Below are 18,762 nucleotides of genomic sequence, written 5' to 3'. Positions count from 1 at the left end.
GACAACATGAGAAAAAATAAAACTTTCTTGAACATCAAATGAGAACTTCAACTTTTGGGTGCATTTGTTTCTAAAAAAAATCATTTTGTCACTCAAAAGTGCCAAAAGTGTCAAAAAAGTGTTTTCGGCTCTAACTATTACTGGTTTGAAATTTCAACTGACAACATGAGAAAAAATAAAACTTTCTTGAACATCAAATGAGAACTTCAACTTTTGGGTGCATTTGTTGCTAAAAAAATTATTTTGTCAGTCAAAAGTACCAAAAGTGTCAAAAAAGCGTTTTCGGCTCTAACTATTACTGGTTTGAAATTTCAACTGACAACATGAGAAAAAATAAAACTTTCTTGAACATCAAATGAGAACTTCAACTTTTGGGTGCATTTGTTGCTAAAAAAAATCATTTTGTCAGTCAAAAGTACCAAAAGTGTCAAAAAAGCGTTTTCGGCTCTATGACTGTTTTGAATTTTAAACTTACAATGTGGCATAAAATAACAATTTCTTGAACATCAAATGAGAACTTCAACTTTTGGGTGCGTTTTTTGCTAAAAAATCATTTTGTCAGTCAAAAGTACCAAAAGTGTCAAAAAAGCGTTTTCGGCTCTAACTATTACTGGTTTGAAATTTCAACTGACAACATGAGAAAAAATAAAACTTTCTTGAACATCAAATGAGAACTTCAACTTTTGGGTGCATTTGTTGCTAAAAAAAATCATTTTGTCAGTCAAAAGTACCAAAAGTGTCAAAAAAGTGTTTTCGGCTCTATGACTGTTTTGAATTTTAAACTTACAATGTGGCATAAAATAACAATTTCTTGAACATCAAATGAGAACTTATACTTTTGGGTGCGTTTTTTGCTAAAAAATCATTTTGTCAGTCAAAAGTGCCAAAAATGTCAAAAAAGCGTTTTCGGCTCTATGACTGTTTTGAATTTTAAACTTACAACGTTGCATAAAATAACACTTTCTTGAACTGCAAATGAGAACTTTGACTTTTGGGTGCGTTTTGCTAAAAAATCATTTTGTCAGTCAAAAGTGCCAAAAATGTCGAAAAAAGCATTTTCGGCTCTATGACTGTTTTGAATTTTAAACTTACAACGTTGCATAAAATAACACTTTCTTGAACTGCAAATGAGAACTTCAACTTTTGGGTGCATTTGTTTCTAAAAAAAATCATTTTGTCAGTCAAAAGTGCCAAAAGTGTCAAAAAAGTGTTTTCGGCTCTATGACTGTTTTGAATTTTAAACTTACAATGTGGCATAAAATAACACTTTCTTGAACATCAAATGAGAACTTCAACTTTTAGGTGCATTTGTTTCTAAAAAAAATCATTTTGTCAGTCAAAAGTGCCAAAAGTGTCAAAAAAGTGTTTTCGGCTCTAACTATTACTGGTTTGAAGTTTCAACTGACAACATGAGAAAAAATAAAACTTTCTTGAACATCAAATGAGAACTTCAACTTTTGGGTGCATTTGTTTCTAAAAAAAATCATTTTGTCAGTCAAAAGTGCCAAAAGTGTCAAAAAAGTGTTTTCGGCTCTAACTATTACTGGTTTGAAGTTTCAACTGACAACATGAGAAAAAATAAAACTTTCTTGAACATCAAATGAGAACTTCAACTTTTGGGTGCATTTGTTGCTAAAAAAAATCATTTTGTCAGTCAAAAGTGCCAAAAGTCTCAAAAAAGCGTTTTCGGCTCTATGACTGTTTTGAATTTTAAACTTACAATGTGGCATAAAATAACACTTTCTTGAACATCAAATGAGAACCTCAACTTTTGGGTGCGTTTTTTGCTAAAAAATCATTTTGTCAGTCAAAAGTGCCAAAAATGTCAAAAAAGCGTTTTCGGCTCTATGACTGTTTTGAATTTTAAACTTACAACGTTGCATAAAATAACACTTTCTTGAACATCAAATGAGAACTTCAACTTTTGGGTGCATTTGTTTCTAAAAAAAAACATTTTGTCAGTCAAAAGTGCCAAAAGTGTCAAAAAAGTGTTTTCGGCTCTAACTATTACTGTTTTGAAGTTTCAACTGACAACATGAGAAAAATTAAAACTTTCTTGAATATCAAATGAGAACTTCAACTTTTGGGTGCATTTGTTTCTAAAAAAAATCATTTTGTCAGTCAAAAGTGCCAAAAGTGTCAAAAAAGTGTTTTCGGCTCTAACTATTACTGGTTTGAAGTTTCAACTGACAACATGAGAAAAAATAAAACTTTCTTGAACATCAAATGAGAACTTCAACTTTTGGGTGCATTTGTTGCTAAAAAAAATCATTTTGTCAGTCAAAAGTGCCAAAAGTCTCAAAAAAGCGTTTTCGGCTCTATGACTGTTTTGAATTTTAAACTTACAATGTGGCATAAAATAACAATTTCTTGAACATCAAATGAGAACCTCAACTTTTGGGTGCGTTTTTTGCTAAAAAATCATTTTGTCAGTCTAAAGTGCCAAAAATGTCAAAAAAGCGTTTTCGGCTCTATGACTGTTTTGAATTTTAAACTTACAACGTTGCATAAAATAACACTTTCTTGAACTGCAAATGAGAACTTCAACTCTTGGGTGCATTTGTTTCTAAAAAAAATAATTTTGTCAGTCAAAAGTGTCAAAAAAGTGTTTTCGGCTCTAACTATTACTGGTTTGAAGTTTCAACTGACAACATGAGAAAAAATAAAACTTTCTTGAACGTCAAATGAGAACTTCAACTTTTGGGTGCATTTGTTGCTAAAACAAATCATTTTGTCAGTCAAAAGTACCAAAAGTGTCAAAAAAGCGTTTTCGGCTCTATGACTGTTTTGAATTTTAAACTTACAATGTGGCATAAAATACCAATTTCTTGAACATCAAATGAGAACTTCAACTTTTGGGTGCGTTTTTTGCTAAAAATCATTTTGTCAGTCAAAAGTGCCAAAAATGTCAAAAAAGCGTTATCGGCTCTATGACTGTTTTGAATTTTAAACTTACAACGTTGCATAAAATAACACTTTCTTGAACTGCAAATGAGAATTTCAACTTTTGGGTGCATTTGTTTCTAAAAAAAATCATTTTGTCAGTCAAAAGTGCCAAAAGTGTCAAAAAAGATTTTTCGGCTCTAACTATTACTGGTTTGAAGTTTCAACTGACAACATGAGAAAAAATAAAACTTTCTTGAACATCAAATGAGAACTTCAACTTTTGGGTGCATTTGTTTCTAAAAAAAATCATTTTGTCACTCAAAAGTGCCAAAAGTGTCAAAAAAGTGTTTTCGGCTCTAACTATTACTGGTTTGAAATTTCAACTGACAACATGAGAAAAAATAAAACTTTCTTGAACATCAAATGAGAACTTCAACTTTTGGGTGCATTTGTTGCTAAAAAAATTATTTTGTCAGTCAAAAGTACCAAAAGTGTCAAAAAAGCGTTTTCGGCTCTAACTATTACTGGTTTGAAATTTCAACTGACAACATGAGAAAAAATAAAACTTTCTTGAACATCAAATGAGAACTTCAACTTTTGGGTGCATTTGTTGCTAAAAAAAATCATTTTGTCAGTCAAAAGTACCAAAAGTGTCAAAAAAGCGTTTTCGGCTCTATGACTGTTTTGAATTTTAAACTTACAATGTGGCATAAAATAAAACTTTCTTGAACATCAAATGAGAACTTCAACTTTTGGGTGCGTTTTTTGCTAAAAAATCATTTTGTCAGTCAAAAGTACCAAAAGTGTCAAAAAAGCGTTTTCGGCTCTAACTATTACTGGTTTGAAATTTCAACTGACAACATGAGAAAAAATAAAACTTTCTTGAACATCAAATGAGAACTTCAACTTTTGGGTGCATTTGTTGCTAAAAAAAATCATTTTGTCAGTCAAAAGTACCAAAAGTGTCAAAAAAGTGTTTTCGGCTCTATGACTGTTTTGAATTTTAAACTTACAATGTGGCATAAAATAACAATTTCTTGAACATCAAATGAGAACTTATACTTTTGGGTGCGTTTTTTGCTAAAAAATCATTTTGTCAGTCAAAAGTGCCAAAAATGTCAAAAAAGCGTTTTCGGCTCTATGACTGTTTTGAATTTTAAACTTACAACGTTGCATAAAATAACACTTTCTTGAACTGCAAATGAGAACTTTGACTTTTGGGTGCGTTTTGCTAAAAAATCATTTTGTCAGTCAAAAGTGCCAAAAATGTCGAAAAAAGCATTTTCGGCTCTATGACTGTTTTGAATTTTAAACTTACAACGTTGCATAAAATAACACTTTCTTGAACTGCAAATGAGAACTTCAACTTTTGGGTGCATTTGTTTCTAAAAAAAATCATTTTGTCAGTCAAAAGTGCCAAAAGTGTCAAAAAAGTGTTTTCGGCTCTATGACTGTTTTGAATTTTAAACTTACAATGTGGCATAAAATAACACTTTCTTGAACATCAAATGAGAACTTCAACTTTTAGGTGCATTTGTTTCTAAAAAAAATCATTTTGTCAGTCAAAAGTGCCAAAAGTGTCAAAAAAGTGTTTTCGGCTCTAACTATTACTGGTTTGAAGTTTCAACTGACAACATGATAAAAAATAAAACTTTCTTGAACATCAAATGAGAACTTCAACTTTTGGGTGCATTTGTTTCTAAAAAAAATCATTTTGTCAGTCAAAAGTGCCAAAAGTGTCAAAAAAGTGTTTTCGGCTCTAACTATTACTGGTTTGAAGTTTCAACTGACAACATGAGAAAAAATAAAACTTTCTTGAACATCAAATGAGAACTTCAACTTTTGGGTGCATTTGTTGCTAAAAAAAATCATTTTGTCAGTCAAAAGTGCCAAAAGTCTCAAAAAAGCGTTTTCGGCTCTATGACTGTTTTGAATTTTAAACTTACAATGTGGCATAAAATAACACTTTCTTGAACATCAAATGAGAACCTCAACTTTTGGGTGCGTTTTTTGCTAAAAAATCATTTTGTCAGTCAAAAGTGCCAAAAATGTCAAAAAAGCGTTTTCGGCTCTATGACTGTTTTGAATTTTAAACTTACAACGTTGCATAAAATAACACTTTCTTGAACATCAAATGAGAACTTCAACTTTTGGGTGCATTTGTTTCTAAAAAAAAACATTTTGTCAGTCAAAAGTGCCAAAAGTGTCAAAAAAGTGTTTTCGGCTCTAACTATTACTGTTTTGAAGTTTCAACTGACAACATGAGAAAAATTAAAACTTTCTTGAATATCAAATGAGAACTTCAACTTTTGGGTGCATTTGTTTCTAAAAAAAATCATTTTGTCAGTCAAAAGTGCCAAAAGTGTCAAAAAAGTGTTTTCGGCTCTAACTATTACTGGTTTGAAGTTTCAACTGACAACATGAGAAAAAATAAAACTTTCTTGAACATCAAATGAGAACTTCAACTTTTGGGTGCATTTGTTGCTAAAAAAAATCATTTTGTCAGTCAAAAGTGCCAAAAGTCTCAAAAAAGCGTTTTCGGCTCTATGACTGTTTTGAATTTTAAACTTACAATGTGGCATAAAATAACAATTTCTTGAACATCAAATGAGAACCTCAACTTTTGGGTGCGTTTTTTGCTAAAAAATCATTTTGTCAGTCTAAAGTGCCAAAAATGTCAAAAAAGCGTTTTCGGCTCTATGACTGTTTTGAATTTTAAACTTACAACGTTGCATAAAATAACACTTTCTTGAACTGCAAATGAGAACTTCAACTCTTGGGTGCATTTGTTTCTAAAAAAAATCATTTTGTCAGTCAAAAGTGTCAAAAAAGTGTTTTCGGCTCTAACTATTACTGGTTTGAATTTTAAACTTACAATGTGGCATAAAATAACAATTTCTTGAACATCAAATGAGAACTTCAACTTTTGGGTGCGTTTTTTGCTAAAAAATCATTTTGTCAGTCAAAAGTGCCAAAAATGTCAAAAAAGCGTTATCGGCTCTATGACTGTTTTGAATTTTAAACTTACAACGTTGCATAAAATAACACTTTCTTGAACTGCAAATGAGAACTTCAACTTTTGGGTGCATTTGTTTCTAAAAAAAATCATTTTGTCAGTCAAAAGTGCCAAAAGTGTCAAAAAAGATTTTTCGGCTCTAACTATTACTGGTTTGAAGTTTCAACTGACAACATGAGAAAAAATAAAACTTTCTTGAACATCAAATGAGAACTTCAACTTTTGGGTGCATTTGTTTCTAAAAAAAATCATTTTGTCACTCAAAAGTGCCAAAAGTGTCAAAAAAGTGTTTTCGGCTCTAACTATTACTGGTTTGAAATTTCAACTGACAACATGAGAAAAAATAAAACTTTCTTGAACATCAAATGAGAACTTCAACTTTTGGGTGCATTTGTTGCTAAAAAAATTATTTTGTCAGTCAAAAGTACCAAAAGTGTCAAAAAAGCGTTTTCGGCTCTAACTATTACTGGTTTGAAATTTCAACTGACAACATGAGAAAAAATAAAACTTTCTTGAACATCAAATGAGAACTTCAACTTTTGGGTGCATTTGTTGCTAAAAAAAATCATTTTGTCAGTCAAAAGTACCAAAAGTGTCAAAAAAGCGTTTTCGGCTCTATGACTGTTTTGAATTTTAAACTTACAATGTGGCATAAAATAACAATTTCTTGAACATCAAATGAGAACTTCAACTTTTGGGTGCGTTTTTTGCTAAAAAATCATTTTGTCAGTCAAAAGTGCCAAAAATGTCAAAAAAGCGTTTTCGGCTCTATGACTGTTTTGAATTTTAAACTTACAACGTTGCATAAAATAACACTTTCTTGAACTGCAAATGAGAACTTTGACTTTTGGGTGCGTTTTTTGCTAAAAAATCATTTTGTCAGTCAAAAGTGCCAAAAATGTCGAAAAAAGCATTTTCGGCTCTATGACTGTTTTGAATTTTAAACTTACAACGTTGCATAAAATAATTTTTTCTTGAACTGCAAATGAGAACTTTGACTTTTGGGTTCATTTGTTTCTAAAAAAAATCATTTTGTCAGTCAAAAGTGCCAAAAGTGTCAAAAAAGTGTTTTCGGCTCTAACTATTACTGGTTTGAAGTTTCAACTGACAACATGAGAAAAAATAAAACTTTCTTGAACATCAAATGAGAACTTCAACTTTTGGGTGCATTTGTTGCTAAAAGAAAATCATTTTGTCAGTCAAAAGTACCAAAAGTGTCAAAAAAGCGTTTTCGGCTCTATGACTGTTTTGAATTTTAAACTTACAATGTGGCATAAAATAACACTTTCTTGAACATCAAATGAGAACTTCAACTTTTGGGTGCGTTTTTTGCTAAAAAATTATTTTTTCAGTCAAAAGTGCCAAAAATGTCAAAAAAGCGTTTTCGGCTCTATGACTGTTTTGAATTTTAAACTTACAACGTTGCATAAAATAACACTTTCTTGAACTGCAAATGAGAACTTCAACTTTTGGGTGCATTTGTTTAAAAAAAAAATCATTTTGTCAGTCAAAAGTGCCAAAAGTGTCAAAAAAGTGTTTTCGGCTCTAACTATTACTGGTTTGAAGTTTCAACTGACAACATGAGAAAATATAAAACTTTCTTGAACATCAAATGAGAACTTAAACTTTTGGGTGCATTTGTTACTAAAAAAAATCATTTTGTCAGTCAAAAGTGCCAAAAATGTCAAAAAAGCGTTTTCGGCTCTATGACTGTTTTGAATTTTAAACTTACAACGTTGCATAAAATAAAACTTTCTTGAACTGCAAATGAGAACTTCAACTTTTGGGTGCATTTGTTTCTAAACAAAATCATTTTGTCAGTCAAAAGTGTCAAAAAAGCGTTTTTGGCTCTATGACTGATTTGAATTTTAAACTTACAATGTGGCATAAAATAACAATTTCTTGAACATCAAATGAGAACTTCAACTTTTGGGTGCGTTTTTTTCTAAAAAATCATTTTGTCAGTCAAAAGTGCCAAAAGTGTCAAAAAAGCGTTTTCGGCTCTATGACTGTTTTGAATTTTAAACTTACAATGTGGCATAAAATAACACTTTCTTGAACATCAAATGAGAACTTCAACTTTTGGGTGCATTTGTTTCTAAAAAAAATCATTTTGTCAGTCAAAAGTGCCAAAAGTGTCAAAAAAGTGTTTTCGGCTCTAACTATTACTGGTTTGAAGTTTCAACTGACAACATGAGAAAAAATAAAACTTTCTTGAACATCAAATGAGAACTTCAACTTTTGGGTGCATTTGTTTCTAAAAAAAATCATTTTGTCAGTCAAAAGTGCCAAAAGTGTCAAAAAAGTGTTTTCGGCTCTAACTATTACTGGTTTGAAATTTCAACTGACAACATGAGAAAAAATAACACTTTCTTGAACATCAAATGAGAACTTCAACTTTTGGGTGCATTTGTTGCTAAAAAAAATCATTTTGTCAGTCAAAAGTGCCAAAAGTCTCAAAAAAGCGTTTTCGGCTCTATGACTGTTTTGAATTTTAAACTTACAATGTGGCATAAAATAACAATTTCTTGAACATCAAATGAGAACCTCAACTTTTGGGTGCGTTTTTTGCTAAAAAATCATTTTGTCAGTCAAAAGTGCCAAAAATGTCAAAAAAGCGTTTTCGGCTCTATGACTGTTTTGAATTTTAAACTTACAACGTTGCATAAAATAACACTTTCTTGAACTGCAAATGAGAACTTCAACTCTTGGGTGCATTTGTTTCTAAAAAAAATCATTTTGTCAGTCAAAAATGTCAAAAAAGTGTTTTCGGCTCTAACTATTACTGGTTTGAAGTTTCAACTGACAACATGAGAAAAAATAAAACTTTCTTGAACGTCAAATGAGAACTTCAACTTTTGGGTGCATTTGTTGCTAAAACAAATCATTTTGTCAGTCAAAAGTACCAAAAGTGTCAAAAAAGCGTTTTCGGCTCTATGACTGTTTTGAATTTTAAACTTACAATGTGGCATAAAATAACAATTTCTTGAACATCAAATGAGAACTTCAACTTTTGGGTGCGTTTTTTGCTAAAAAATCATTTTGTCAGTCAAAAGTGCCAAAAATGTCGAAAAAAGCATTTTCGGCTCTATGACTGTTTTGAATTTTAAACTTACAACGTTGCATAAAATAACACTTTCTTGAACTGCAAATGAGAACTTCAACTTTTGGGTGCATTTGTTTCTAAAAAAAATCATTTTGTCAGTCAAAAGTGCCAAAAGTGTCAAAAAAGTGTTTTCGGCTCTATGACTGTTTTGAATTTTAAACTTACAATGTGGCATAAAATAACACTTTCTTGAACATCAAATGAGAACTTCAACTTTTGGGTGCATTTGTTACTAAAAAAAATCATTTTGTCAGTCAAAAGTGCCAAAAATGTCAAAAAAGCGTTTTCGGCTCTATGACTGTTTTGAATTTTAAACTTACAACGTTGCATAAAATAAAACTTTCTTGAACTGCAAATGAGAACTTCAACTTTTGGGTGCATTTGTTTCTAAACAAAATCATTTTGTCAGTCAAAAGTGTCAAAAAAGCGTTTTTGGCTCTATGACTGATTTGAATTTTAAACTTACAATGTGGCATAAAATAACAATTTCTTGAACATCAAATGAGAACTTCAACTTTTGGGTGCGTTTTTTTCTAAAAAATCATTTTGTCAGTCAAAAGTGCCAAAAGTGTCAAAAAAGCGTTTTCGGCTCTATGACTGTTTTGAATTTTAAACTTACAATGTGGCATAAAATAACAATTTCTTGAACATCAAATGAGAACTTCAACTTTTGGGTGCATTTGTTTCTAAAAAAAATCATTTTGTCAGTCAAAAGTGCCAAAAGTGTCAAAAAAGTGTTTTCGGCTCTAACTATTACTGGTTTGAAGTTTCAACTGACAACATGAGAAAAAATAAAACTTTCTTGAACATCAAATGAGAACTTCAACTTTTGGGTGCATTTGTTTCTAAAAAAAATCATTTTGTCAATCAAAAGTGCCAAAAGTGTCAAAAAAGTGTTTTCGGCTCTAACTATTACTGGTTTGAAATTTCAACTGACAACATGAGAAAAAATAACACTTTCTTGAACATCAAATGAGAACTTCAACTTTTGGGTGCATTTGTTGCTAAAAAAAATCATTTTGTCAGTCAAAAGTGCCAAAAGTCTCAAAAAAGCGTTTTCGGCTCTATGACTGTTTTGAATTTTAAACTTACAATGTGGCATAAAATAACAATTTCTTGAACATCAAATGAGAACCTCAACTTTTGGGTGCGTTTTTTGCTAAAAAATCATTTTGTCAGTCAAAAGTGCCAAAAATGTCAAAAAAGCGTTTTCGGCTCTATGACTGTTTTGAATTTTAAACTTACAACGTTGCATAAAATAACACTTTCTTGAACTGCAAATGAGAACTTCAACTCTTGGGTGCATTTGTTTCTAAAAAAAATCATTTTGTCAGTCAAAAATGTCAAAAAAGTGTTTTCGGCTCTAACTATTACTGGTTTGAAGTTTCAACTGACAACATGAGAAAAAATAAAACTTTCTTGAACGTCAAATGAGAACTTCAACTTTTGGGTGCATTTGTTGCTAAAACAAATCATTTTGTCAGTCAAAAGTACCAAAAGTGTCAAAAAAGCGTTTTCGGCTCTATGACTGTTTTGAATTTTAAACTTACAATGTGGCATAAAATAACAATTTCTTGAACATCAAATGAGAACTTCAACTTTTGGGTGCGTTTTTTGCTAAAAAATCATTTTGTCAGTCAAAAGTGCCAAAAATGTCAAAAAAGCGTTTTCGGCTCTATGACTGTTTTGAATTTTAAACTTACAACGTTGCATAAAATAACACTTTCTTGAACTGCAAATGAGAACTTCAACTTTTGGGTGCATTTGTTTCTAAAAAAAAATCATTTTGTCAGTCAAAAGTGCCAAAAGTGTCAAAAAAGATTTTTCGGCTCTAACTATTACTGGTTTGAAGTTTCAACTGACAACATGAGAAAAAATAACACTTTCTTGAACATCAAATGAGAACTTCAACTTTTGGGTGCATTTGTTTCTAAAAAAAATCATTTTGTCACTCAAAAGTGCCAAAAGTGTCAAAAAAGTGTTTTCGGCTCTAACTATTACTGGTTTGAAATTTCAACTGACAACATGAGAAAAAATAAAACTTTCTTGAACATCAAATGAGAACTTCAACTTTTGGGTGCATTTGTTGCTAAAAAAAATCATTTTGTCAGTCAAAAGTACCAAAAGTTTCAAAAAAGCGTTTTCGGCTCTAACTATTACTGGTTTGAAATTTCAACTGACAACATGAGAAAAAATAAAACTTTCTTGAACATCAAATGAGAACTTCAACTTTTGGGTGCATTTGTTGCTAAAAAAAATCATTTTGTCAGTCAAAAGTACCAAAAGTGTCAAAAAAGCGTTTTCGGCTCTATGACTGTTTTGAATTTTAAACTTACAATGTGGCATAAAATAACAATTTCTTGAACATCAAATGAGAACTTCAACTTTTGGGTGCGTTTTTTGCTAAAAAATCATTTTGTCAGTCAAAAGTGCCAAAAATGTCAAAAAAGCGTTTTCGGCTCTATGACTGTTTTGAATTTTAAACTTACAACGTTGCATAAAATAACACTTTCTTGAACTGCAAATGAGAACTTTGACTTTTGGGTGCGTTTTTTGCTAAAAAATCATTTTGTCAGTCAAAAGTGCCAAAAATGTCAAAAAAGCGTTTTCGGCTCTATGACTGTTTTGAATTTTAAACTTACAACATTGCATAAAATAACACTTTCTTGAACTGCAAATGAGAACTTCAACTTTTGGGTGCATTTGTTTCTAAAAAAAATCATTTTGTCAGTCAAAAGTGTCAAAAAAGTGTTTTCGGCTCTAACTATTACTGGTTTGAAGCTTTCAACTGACATGAGAAAAAATAAAACTTTCTTGAACATCAAATGAGAACTTCAACTTTTGGGTGCATTTGTTGCTAAAAAAAATCATTTTGTCAGTCAAAAGTACCAAAAGTGTCAAAAAAGCGTTTTCGGCTCTATGACTGTTTTGAATTTTAAACTTACAATGTGGCATAAAATAACAATTTCTTGAACATCAAATGAGAACTTCAACTTTTGGGTGCGTTTTTTGCTAAAAAATCATTTTGTCAGTCAAAAGTGCCAAAAGTGTCAAAAAAGCGTTTTCGGCTCTATGACTGTTTTGAATTTTAAACTTACAATGTGGCATAAAATAACAATTTCTTGAACATCAAATGAGAACTTCAACTTTTGGGTGGTTTTTTTGCTAAAAAATCATTTTGTCAGTCAAAAGTGCCAAAAATGTCAAAAAAGCGTTTTCGGCTCTATGACTGTTTTGAATTTTAAACTTACAACGTTGCATAAAATAACACTTTCTTGAACTGCAAATGAGAACTTTGACTTTTGGGTGCATTTGTTTCTAAAAAAAATCATTTTGTCAGTCAAAAGTGCCAAAAGTGTCAAAAAAGATTTTTCGGCTCTAACTATTACTGGTTTGAAGTTTCAACTGACAACATGAGAAAAAATAAAACTTTCTTGAACATCAAATGAGAACTTCAACTTTTGGGTGCATTTGTTTCTAAAAAAAATCATTTTGTCACTCAAAAGTGCCAAAAGTGTCAAAAAAGTGTTTTCGGCTCTAACTATTACTGGTTTGAAATTTCAACTGACAACATGAGAAAAAATAAAACTTTCTTGAACATCAAATGAGAACTTCAACTTTTGGGTGCATTTGTTGCTAAAAGAAAATCATTTTGTCAGTCAAAAGTACCAAAAGTGTCAAAAAAGCGTTTTCGGCTCTAACTATTACTGGTTTGAAATTTCAACTGACAACATGAGAAAAAATAAAACTTTCTTGAACATCAAATGAGAACTTCAACTTTTGGGTGCGTTTTTTGCTAAAAAATCATTTTTTCAGTCAAAAGTGCAAAAAATGTCAAAAAAGCGTTTTCGGCTCTATGACTGTTTTGAATTTGAAACTTACAACGTTGCATAAAATAACACTTTCTTGAACTGCAAATGAGAACTTTGACTTTTGGGTGCGTTTTTTGCTAAAAAATCATTTTGTCAGTCAAAAGTGCCAAAAATGTCGAAAAAAGCATTTTCGGCTCTATGACTGTTTTGAATTTTAAACTTACAACGTTGCATAAAATAACACTTTCTTGAACTGCAAATGAGAACTTTGACTTTTTGGTGCATTTGTTTCTAAAAAAAATCATTTTGTCAGTCAAAAGTGCCAAAAGTGTCAAAAAAGTGTTTTCGGCTCTAACTATTACTGGTTTGAAGTTTCAACTGACAACATGAGAAAAAATAAAACTTTCTTGAACATCAAATGAGAACTTCAACTTTTGGGTGCATTTGTTGCTAAAAGAAAATCATTTTGTCAGTCAAAAGTGCCAAAAGTGTCAAAAAAGTGTTTTCGGCTCCAACTATTACTGGTTTGAAGTTTCAACTGACAACATGAGAAAAAATAAAACTTTCTTGAACATCAAATGAGAACTTCAACTTTTGGGTGCATTTGTTGCTAAAAAAAATCATTTTGTCAGTCAAAAGTACCAAAAGTGTCAAAAAAGCGTTTTCGGCTCTATGACTGTTTTGAATTTTAAACTTACAATGTGGCATAAAATAACACTTTCTTGAACATCAAATGAGAACTTCAACTTTTGGGTGCGTTTTTTGCCAAAAATCATTTTGTCAGTCAAAAGTGCCAAAAATGTCAAAAAAGCGTTTTCGGCTCTATGATTGTTTTGAATTTTAAACTTACAACATTGCATAAAATAACACTTTCTTGAACTGCAAATGAGAACTTCAACTTTTGGGTGCATTTGTTTCTAAAAAAAATCATTTTGTCAGTCAAAAGTGTCAAAAAAGCGTTTACGGCTCTATGACTGTTTTGAATTTTAAACTTACAATGTGGCATAAAATAACAATTTCTTGAACATCAAATGAGAACTTCAACTTTTGGGTGCTTTTTTTTCTAAAAAATCATTTTGTCAGTCAAAAGTGCCAAAAGTGTCAAAAAAGCGTTTTCGGCTCTATGACTGTTTTGAATTTTAAACTTACAATGTGGCATAAAATAACACTTTCTTGAACATCAAATGAGAACTTCAACTTTTGGGTGCATTTGTTTCTAAAAAGTAATCATTTTGTCAGTCAAAAGTGCCAAAAGTTTCAAAAAAGATTTTTCGGCTCTAACTATTACTGGTTTGAAGTTTCAACTGACAACATGAGAAAAAATAAAACTTTCTTGAACATCAAATGAGAACTTCAACTTTTGGGTGCATTTGTTTCTAAAAAAAATCATTTTGTCACTCAAAAGTGCCAAAAGTGTCAAAAAAGTGTTTTCGGCTCTAACTATTACTGGTTTGAAATTTCAACTGACAACATGAGAAAAAATAAAACTTTCTTGAACATCAAATGAGAACTTCAACTTTTGGGTGCATTTGTTTCTAAAAAAAATCATTTTGTCAGTCAAAAGTGTCAAAAAAGTGTTTTCGGCTCTAACTATTACTGGTTTGAAGCTTTCAACTGACATGAGAAAAAATAAAACTTTCTTGAACATCAAATGAGAACTTCAACTTTTGGGTGCATTTGTTGCTAAAAAAAATCATTTTGTCAGTCAAAAGTACCAAAAGTGTCAAAAAAGCGTTTTCGGCTCTATGACTGTTTTGAATTTTAAACTTACAATGTGGCATAAAATAACAATTTCTTGAACATCAAATGAGAACCTAAACTTTTGGGTGCGTTTTTTGCTAAAAAATCATTTTGTCAGTCAAAAGTGCCAAAAGTGTCAAAAAAGCGTTTTCGGCTCTATGACTGTTTTGAATTTTAAACTTACAATGTGGCATAAAATAACAATTTCTTGAACATCAAATGAGAACTTCAACTTTTGGGTGTTTTTTTTGCTAAAAAATCATTTTGTCAGTCAAAAGTGCCAAAAATGTCAAAAAAGCGTTTTCGGCTCTATGACTGTTTTGAATTTTAAACTTACAACGTTGCATAAAATAACACTTTCTTGAACTGCAAATGAGAACTTTGACTTTTGGGTGCATTTGTTTCTAAAAAAAATCATTTTGTCAGTCAAAAGTGCCAAAAGTGTCAAAAAAGATTTTTCGGCTCTAACTATTACTGGTTTGAAGTTTCAACTGACAACATGAGAAAAAATAAAACTTTCTTGAACATCAAATGAGAACTTCAACTTTTGGGTGCATTTGTTTCTAAAAAAAATCATTTTGTCACTCAAAAGTGCCAAAAGTGTCAAAAAAGTGTTTTCGGCTCTAACTATTACTGGTTTGAAATTTCAACTGACAACATGAGAAAAAATAAAACTTTCTTGAACATCAAATGAGAACTTCAACTTTTGGGTGCATTTGTTGCTAAAAAAAATCATTTTGTCAGTCAAAAGTACCAAAAGTGTCAAAAAAGCGTTTTCGGCTCTAACTATTACTGGTTTGAAATTTCAACTGACAACATGAGAAAAAATAAAACTTTCTTGAACATCAAATGAGAACTTCAACTTTTGGGTGCGTTTTTTGCTAAAAAATCATTTTGTCAGTCAAAAGTGCCAAAAATGTCAAAAAAGCGTTTTCGGCTCTATGACTGTTTTGAATTTTAAACTTACAACGTTGCATAAAATAACACTTTCTTGAACTGCAAATGAGAACTTTGACTTTTGGGTGCGTTTTTTGCTAAAAAATCATTTTGTCAGTCAAAAGTGCCAAAAATGTCGAAAAAAGCATTTTCGGCTCTATGACTGTTTTGAATTTTAAACTTACAACGTTGCATAAAATAACACTTTCTTGAACTGCAAATGAGAACTTTGACTTTTGGGTGCATTTGTTTCTAAAAAAAATCATTTTGTCAGTCAAAAGTGCCAAAAGTGTCAAAAAAGTGTTTTCGGCTCTAACTATTACTGGTTTGAAGTTTCAACTGACAACATGAGAAAAAATAAAACTTTCTTGAACATCAAATGAGAACTTCAACTTTTGGGTGCATTTGTTGCTAAAAGAAAATCATTTTGTCAGTCAAAAGTACCAAAAGTGTCAAAAAAGCGTTTTCGGCTCTATGACTGTTTTGAATTTTAAACTTACAATGTGGCATAAAATAACACTTTCTTGAACATCAAATGAGAACTTCAACTTTTGGGTGCATTTGTTGCTAAAAGAAAATCATTTTGTCAGTCAAAAGTACCAAAAGTGTCAAAAAAGCGTTTTCGGCTCTAACTATTACTGGTTTGAAATTTCAACTGACAACATGAGAAAAAATAAAACTTTCTTGAACATCAAATGAGAACTTCAACTTTTGGGTGCGTTTTTTGCTAAAAAATCATTTTTTCAGTCAAAAGTGCAAAAAATGTCAAAAAAGCGTTTTCGGCTCTATGACTGTTTTGAATTTGAAACTTACAACGTTGCATAAAATAACACTTTCTTGAACTGCAAATGAGAACTTTGACTTTTGGGTGCGTTTTTTGCTAAAAAATCATTTTGTCAGTCAAAAGTGCCAAAAATGTCGAAAAAAGCATTTTCGGCTCTATGACTGTTTTGAATTTTAAACTTACAACGTTGCATAAAATAACACTTTCTTGAACTGCAAATGAGAACTTTGACTTTTTGGTGCATTTGTTTCTAAAAAAAATCATTTTGTCAGTCAAAAGTGCCAAAAGTGTCAAAAAAGTGTTTTCGGCTCTAACTATTACTGGTTTGAAGTTTCAACTGACAACATGAGAAAAAATAAAACTTTCTTGAACATCAAATGAGAACTTCAACTTTTGGGTGCATTTGTTGCTAAAAGAAAATCATTTTGTCAGTCAAAAGTGCCAAAAGTGTCAAAAAAGTGTTTTCGGCTCCAACTATTACTGGTTTGAAGTTTCAACTGACAACATGAGAAAAAATAAAACTTTCTTGAACATCAAATGAGAACTTCAACTTTTGGGTGCATTTGTTGCTAAAAAAAATCATTTTGTCAGTCAAAAGTACCAAAAGTGTCAAAAAAGCGTTTTCGGCTCTATGACTGTTTTGAATTTTAAACTTACAATGTGGCATAAAATAACACTTTCTTGAACATCAAATGAGAACTTCAACTTTTGGGTGCGTTTTTTGCCAAAAATCATTTTGTCAGTCAAAAGTGCCAAAAATGTCAAAAAAGCGTTTTCGGCTCTATGATTGTTTTGAATTTTAAACTTACAACATTGCATAAAATAACACTTTCTTGAACTGCAAATGAGAACTTCAACTTTTGGGTGCATTTGTTTCTAAAAAAAATCATTTTGTCAGTCAAAAGTGTCAAAAAAGCGTTTACGGCTCTATGACTGTTTTGAATTTTAAACTTACAATGTGGCATAAAATAACAATTTCTTGAACATCAAATGAGAACTTCAACTTTTGGGTGCTTTTTTTTCTAAAAAATCATTTTGTCAGTCAAAAGTGCCAAAAGTGTCAAAAAAGCGTTTTCGGCTCTATGACTGTTTTGAATTTTAAACTTACAATGTGGCATAAAATAACACTTTCTTGAACATCAAATGAGAACTTCAACTTTTGGGTGCATTTGTTTCTAAAAAGTAATCATTTTGTCAGTCAAAAGTGCCAAAAGTTTCAAAAAAGATTTTTCGGCTCTAACTATTACTGGTTTGAAGTTTCAACTGACAACATGAGAAAAAATAAAACTTTCTTGAACATCAAATGAGAACTTCAACTTTTGGGTGCATTTGTTTCTAAAAAAAATCATTTTGTCACTCAAAAGTGCCAAAAGTGTCAAAAAAGTGTTTTCGGCTCTAACTATTACTGGTTTGAAATTTCAACTGACAACATGAGAAAAAATAAAACTTTCTTGAACATCAAATGAGAACTTCAACTTTTGGGTGCATTTGTTTCTAAAAAAAATCATTTTGTCAGTCAAAAGTGTCAAAAAAGTGTTTTCGGCTCTAACTATTACTGGTTTGAAGCTTTCAACTGACATGAGAAAAAATAAAACTTTCTTGAACATCAAATGAGAACTTCAACTTTTGGGTGCATTTGTTGCTAAAAAAAATCATTTTGTCAGTCAAAAGTACCAAAAGTGTCAAAAAAGCGTTTTCGGCTCTATGACTGTTTTGAATTTTAAACTTACAATGTGGCATAAAATAACAATTTCTTGAACATCAAATGAGAACCTAAACTTTTGGGTGCGTTTTTTGCTAAAAAATCATTTTGTCAGTCAAAAGTGCCAAAAGTGTCAAAAAAGCGTTTTCGGCTCTATGACTGTTTTGAATTTTAAACTTACAATGTGGCATAAAATAACAATTTCTTGAACATCAAATGAGAACTTCAACTTTTGGGTGTTTTTTTTGCTAAAAAATCATTTTGTCAGTCAAAAGTGCCAAAAATGTCAAAAAAGCGTTTTCGGCTCTATGACTGTTTTGAATTTTAAACTTACAACGTTGCATAAAATAACACTTTCTTGAACTGCAAATGAGAACTTTGACTTTTGGGTGCATTTGTTTCTAAAAAAAATCATTTTGTCAGTCAAAAGTGCCAAAAGTGTCAAAAAAGATTTTTCGGCTCTAACTATTACTGGTTTGAAGTTTCAACTGACAACATGAGAAAAAATAAAACTTTCTTGAACATCAAATGAGAACTTCAACTTTTGGGTGCATTTGTTTCTAAAAAAAATCATTTTGTCACTCAAAAGTGCCAAAAGTGTCAAAAAAGTGTTTTCGGCTCTAACTATTACTGGTTTGAAATTTCAACTGACAACATGAGAAAAAATAAAACTTTCTTGAACATCAAATGAGAACTTCAACTTTTGGGTGCATTTGTTGCTAAAAAAAATCATTTTGTCAGTCAAAAGTACCAAAAGTGTCAAAAAAGCGTTTTCGGCTC

This window comes from Oryzias latipes, chromosome 4 (assembly GCF_053564925.1).
Source record: "Oryzias latipes strain Hd-rR chromosome 4, Olatipes_Hd-rR_3.1".
Classification (NCBI taxonomy): domain Eukaryota; kingdom Metazoa; phylum Chordata; class Actinopteri; order Beloniformes; family Adrianichthyidae; genus Oryzias; species Oryzias latipes.
The sequence above is the reverse complement of the archived record's forward strand: the minus strand, read 5'-3'. Positions refer to the sequence as shown.